Source organism: Lactuca saligna, chromosome 4 (genome assembly GCF_052625555.1).
Source record: "Lactuca saligna cultivar CGN05327 chromosome 4, ASM5262555v1, whole genome shotgun sequence".
In the NCBI taxonomy this organism is placed as follows: domain Eukaryota; kingdom Viridiplantae; phylum Streptophyta; class Magnoliopsida; order Asterales; family Asteraceae; genus Lactuca; species Lactuca saligna.
Genome location: NC_136420.1, coordinates 234,913,911 through 234,920,524, shown reverse-complemented (window position 1 = coordinate 234,920,524; position 6,614 = coordinate 234,913,911).

Here is a 6,614-nt window from a genome sequence, read left to right as displayed (position 1 = left end):
GAAGGATGTGTAATAATCATAATAAAGATGATGATACTTACCAAATGAAGTAGAAAAGCCTTGGAGTATGCCTTGAAGTTCTCGAAATTGAGAGAGAAAATGAGAGAGTTTGGAGGGTGATTCTTGGTGGAAAATGAGAGAATGAATGAAGTGTGAGGAGAGAGGGTGGATGTTCCAGCTCTAAGAACGTGGGAAATGGCTGGAAATGATGAAATAGTACATTGACATGACCTAAGTATGGTGGAAGGAGTGTGGCTGGTCATGGAGTGGGTGTGGGTGATTGTTTGTGTCATAATCTAAATGAAAGTCAACACTCCACCTTTTGTACTTCACCCACTCTTCCCGGATGAGCTTTATCCCCAAAATGTGATTAATTAATAAATATGAGGCCTTATATGTTAAAATAAAGTTTTGGGTGAAAATCCCGCGTTAAAATGATGAAAAACGTGTTTAAAATTAAATCATAGTCGAAAACCGGGAAGAAATGGTCTTTCTGTGAGGCTTCTCACATGGAGGGCCGAAGGTGATTAGGTTCGATCCTTAGAAGACTGGGATTGAAGGTGAGGGTGATTCAGGAGGAGAAATGAAGTGAAGTTGGTCGGAAGCGAAATGGACCGAAGGGTTCAGTTCGCATGCAAGGTTCGGGCCCAAGAGGAGGCTTCGGGTTCAATCTACTGGGGCTTCGGGTTCGGTCCTGGGGCTTCGGTTCTCAGTAGTTCGGTTCCTTAAGAGGACTTTTGGCCCTAAGAGGGTTCGACCCTACAGAGTGGGTTTCGGGTCCTTAAGGCTATTTTACCCGTTTTTACCCCGTTTTAAGTGATTTTTGACCTGGTTAAGGGTCGGGATGACCCGAATGATTTCAAAAAGTTAAAGAAACTTTTAGGAGAGATTTGGGAGAGATTTTTAATAGAGAGAGATAGAGTGAAAGAGATTGGGAGAGGTTTCTTTTGTGACCTTTTTGAGTGTTTGGCTTCGCAACGCAAGGTCCGTAATCCCCGTTAAGCCATGTTTAAGGATCTTACACACTCCCAATGACTATGCAACATTGTTTTATTGGTTTGGTTCATTACTTACCACAATTTTAGGTTAAGGAAATCTAGATATACAAACTTTTCAATTGATGATTTCTCATATGGATAGCCAATTGTATTGTTATTACATATCTTAAACCCTATTATACAAGGGTTAACTAAGTTGACCAGTTTGACTTGTGGACTTTGTTTGACTTTGACTTGACCAGAATTTGATAGTTGTCACACATCTGGTTTCGAGAAGCTTCCTATTTGGGGATTTATGGACATTAATTGATTAATTTAGGGCTCCAGACTTCAAGGGTGTAATGGTAAAAGTAATGATTTAATCCTTTTATTGAATTTAGGATTTAAGTTCGGATGATTTTAAGTTGAAGGAGATTAGATGAGATTGTAGGGTTTCTTATTGCATTTTCGAGCACATAAACTGTTAGATTAATGTCTAAGTCCATAACTATATTTGGTATGTACTTGACCCGACCCGGCATGGTCCATTTGGGTTGCACTTCACCGACACAATTTATATGGATAATTTTTTGAGAATAGTATGTTTATGATTAATATTAATATATTATAAGTTCTAATATATTAATATGGAATCATATTATTTAATTAGTATTGATCAAGAATTAATTTAGAATTAATTAAGTGATCAAAATGAACTAATTAAATATGGACTCTTGTATATATGGAATGGGCCAAGTTCATTTAGGTTGGGCTAAGCTTTCATGGATAGTCCATGGAGTTTTTAACCCATGGATCATATGAAATGAAAGGTCATGGGTTTAACCCTAGTTTCCATACTATATAAAGATGTCCTTGGTTGGTGAAATTGGCACTAGTGTGGGTACACTAATAAGGGCTAGCCGATTTCACTAGAGAGAACCAAGTATCCATATTCTCTAAAGTCTTCCAAGGTGTTTTGGTGATTTGTGATTCCACTTGAGGCTTCCACACTATTGGGGCTAAGCTCTTAAAGCTTGAAGACATCAAGCTACATCAAAAGGTATGTCATCTAACTAGTACTTTGTAGTACAAGTGCTTCATAATATGCTAGTTAGGATTAAAGCCTTGGAAAGTTCTTATTTGCATGTATCATAGAGAAAACATAGATCCAAGGTTTATAGGGTTGCATGTACACCATAGGAGTGTTAGAATGCTCAAAAACCCAACAGTGGTATCAAAGCCTAGGTTTGTTTTCTTGTTATACTTGCAAAACTGCTTAAAAAATTGAAATTGTTGCTGTCTGATCATCAGACTCGACGAGTCCATCAGGAGACTCGGCGAGTCCATGCCTAAAAAGTGATCAAATCGATCCAACTCGCCGAGTTGGTTCATGCACTCGACGAGTTGGACCCCCAAACAGCATAAATTCGACTTTTTTGGCTGGAATTGGACTAGGAACATTACCCTAAGATGTTTTTGAACTTATAAACTTGTTTTTGAAGTGGTAATGTTCATGCTAATCCAATTTCAAAGATAATTGTCAATAAATTCATGTTTTGTATTAGTTTAAGGTTTAGACTAATTATGTGAAAAAGTTTGATTTGAATTATCTTGTTCCTATGAGTTGCTTAGATTAATAGAAAATTTTAGTGAAATAGTTGTTTTCAATCCAAATTAATCTAAGATTTGATTCTAAAATGTGTTTTTGTAACTTGTCCTCAAGTTATATGAAAAGTCACATTTAAGTTTCATAAAACTCATAAAAGTTGGCAATGGTTACAAAAGATGAAGAGTCTTGTCCTTAAGTTATGGAGGTTCAAGAGTCACTTCATTAAGTAATAAAATATGTAACCTTAATTAATTCCAGAAGTTATAAAATAAAGAAAAGTTAATTCTTTTATTAGTTTAAAGTCTTCCATAACTTGTCCTCAAGTTATGGAAGTTGAAGAGTTTTTGGATTAAAACTACTTTAAACACATAAGTTATGGAATTAATTAGTTTTGAATAATTTCAAAACTTTCCCTCAAGTTTTGGAATTTGAAAAGTGTTATCTTATGAATACTTTAAATTCCAAGTCAGCCCTTAGAATTTTAAAAGTTAAAATTCAACCCTTATACTTTATAATATTATAAGTTAATAATATATATATGTATGAGAGTAAATTCAGTCTTACCGCTAGTACGCCTCATTCACGAAGCCGGTCTATAAGGTAGGTATAAGGTTGTTGCCTATAAAATGGCAACTTAATGGGTGTCCACTCTCACCCACCGCTTGCTTGACTGGTGGAGGGTCGTTAGCCGAACGGGTTTGACAGGACTATAATTCCCCCTTCATTAAAAGTATTAATGATAAATACTAAGTAACTAAACTCTTAATAATTCCCAATCTTAGTTACTTAGGAAAATGTGAATAAGGTGCTAATCCACGAAATTACACTTTGCACTTTGTTTAAGTCGGTTAGTGGAGCGTGTGTGGTTAACCGGTACACTAACTCGTATTTAACAAGGTAGGCAAAGGGTAACTTAATGTTTATCATAGTATCGATGGAGCGTGTGTGGTTAACCGGCACATCGATTGAGGGGTAAACACTTAAGGGTACTAAGTAATTTGCATGGTTACTTCACACCTTGTTTTGTGATCCTCGGCATCCCAATCACAAAACCTGAAGGGCACACTCGAGATTGAAACATGCCATTGAACAGTTTAATGAATCTCAAAGATCTAGGAGTTTCAAAACCAATTAATACCTAATTATTATTTCGTTTTTCATGGTGGAAATTGGTGAATCGTCATTCACCTACCTTCAAATATTTTATAGTTTGGAGTACGGCATCCCTCTTCTAAGTTATAAAATAGTTTGTTGGGTCCTAGCCTTAATATTTCATATTGGGTGTCATATTAAGGACTTTAGATCAACTATCTTGAATATCTCCCAAAACATGTCCGGTTTAGACATTTATGATCTTCCCAAATCTCTTGAAACAAGCTTTCCTAAATGAAGATGATGTCCCTTGGAAATCATACTTCTTTCACCTCCTCAAATTATTCTCCCTAACCCACAAGTTCAAAGTCACTTAAGCCCTATTGGCAAGGCAAGGTCTAGGTGTGATCACATCTTGGAGATGTAGTCACATATTGACAAGTCGGGAGATTTGGGTGTCAAAGTCTTGAGAAACTTGGTGGTTCAACTACTTTCTAAGTCACATAGTGAGTTCTTTTGGAACACCTATGAAACAGACTATGACAAGATCCTTAATGATCTTATCTATTTGCTAAGATCAACTTCCTAAAACTTTATGGACATTGACAATGGTGACACTGGAAATACAGAAAAAGCATTCTCTTCCCAAGGAAAGGGATTGACCATAGTCAACTAGGTTGATCAACTGGTAAAGAGAAAAGGCTAAGTTTGTGATAGTCCCATGTTTCATTACCAAAGGGTCCATATGTTTATATTGCCAAAGGAAGGGGCATTAGTTGCGAAGCTACCTAATTTTACCTAAGGATGTTAAAGTCAATAAGTTTGACTCTACTTCAGGTAAAGTCCACTATCTAACTCTGCTAAGTTTCTATTCTGAGATTCCTGATACATGGTGTGACTGGGTTACATGGTGATGTTTTAAGAATCAAAGAAAAAGGGAAGAAACTTAAAGAAAGAGTATGCTGAATCTGATCGCGTAGATGGATTTCTATCGCATAGTTTGAAGATTGGATTCTTGAGCTACTTCTTAGGAGTTATGAGATCTTGCTTAGGAATAGATAACAACAAGTTTTCATATGGATTGTAAGGATAAGTTTTTCCGCAAAGTTTTAAAATAAAAGAAAATTTTTGATTTTATTTATTTTAAAATATCCTTACAATGGCATTTGAGGAAAAATTGTTGCTTATATGATTCCATTAATAGCAAGAGTGGAAATATGAAATTGATTCATTCATTTGTGGTAATGTCTAAATTTACCAAATAAGGAAAGATTCTCATCACCCAAGTTACAATTGGACCGGAACTTGGAATCATGCAAGTTGTATAACATGATGAATGAGAACTTTCAAGTATTGGAAAATTAAGACTAACTACTTATTCACATGGATGTGTGAGTCAAGTAATGGACTAAGGGATCGAGTACATAGTCATGTGCACTGATTAAGTCCACTACAAAAGAGTGATAAGACTATTCGTCATAGTTTACTAAATCTCAGTAAATATGATTATACTTACAAGCTTAAGTGTAACTCTGAGACATTGGAAAAGGTTCCAATGTATGGCAGAGCGAATAAGAAGAATCAAATTAGGCAGAAGGATAAAATTTTCTCAAATCTGAAAAGATGGGAGAGTACTTTAGTATCAGTTTTGTGATCATCTTAATGATTAAGAAACCATATCAAAATTAGTTCTCTAAGGAAAGAAGAGGAACTTGAATTGTTGAAGTGGTTAAATCAAGAAGATGAGTCATACTTCGTTCCAATACAAGTCTTAGAGTCATACTCCAAGATTGTAATTTGAGTGACATGTCTTAGAGAAGGTTTAAAAACACAAGTCAAATGTAAGAGTAAAAGTTATCTACTCTTGTACATTTGAAATTGGTAAGTTGTGATGTTTTGGATAAAACAAAGACCAACTTAGGCCAATTGTGTGAAGTGTTTGTCTTGGTTAGAATCCATACTATCTCTTGGATGTTTGACAAGGGAGTCTTATAGGTCAAGAGGACAGTGGGAGTCTTAAAGGTCTTGAAAGTCTCAAGAACTAATCAAGAATAAAACCTGAAGTCCTTCACTAGCACACGACTTGAGGTTTATAACCTATCATGTTGACATATTCTGTGCCCATTCCAGTTAAAGTTGGCTTTGTATAAGAGTTCTTAGAGTTCTCAACTTGTTGCACAACAACCTGGTAGTAATGACAGGCCCTTGAGATGCCAGGTGGCAAGAAATTAAGATTGAGTTTAGTCCATATGAGTTTGGATTTGTCATTATCCTTGTCTTGTGACTATGGTTTTGATAATTCACATGGATAAGAACACATACACCATTAAATCTAAGTGTCATAAGGTTTATCTCCGATTCATGAAAATGATGGTGAGGAAACACTTTCACTAAGTAGATTTTAGCTAGATAGCAATTGTGATATTTGAATTCTCAAAGTCGTTAGTGGAGCGTGTGTGGTTTACCAGCACACTAACCTGGACTTGTGAGAAGTGGCAAAAAGGTCTAACCATTATGATTACGGCATCCCTCTTCATAATTGTTTAGACACACAAGTGTGATATCTAAAGGAAGGTGTATGATTTTGATCTAGTATCAGAAATCTGAACTTTGGTAAGAAAGTCAGCTGATTTCTGAGTACATGTCAAAGCTAGTGGGAGCATAAGTGTTATGCTAATAATCATCATGTTAGTGGGAGCATGATAATTATGATAAGTATTGCAAGTTATCAATGTTAATTATAGAAAACAAAAGTTTCAATTGGGAAAGAGTTGTTTTGCTATAATTAAGGGGGAGGAAATTATACTTCATCTCAAATCTATAAGCTTAGATCGTGAGGCTTTAATCATTCAGTCAAGGAAATATATATGAATTTCATGTTGGAATGGCTCAACATAAGGAAATTCTGTATATGGGTCCATTATTTGCGTTCTTAA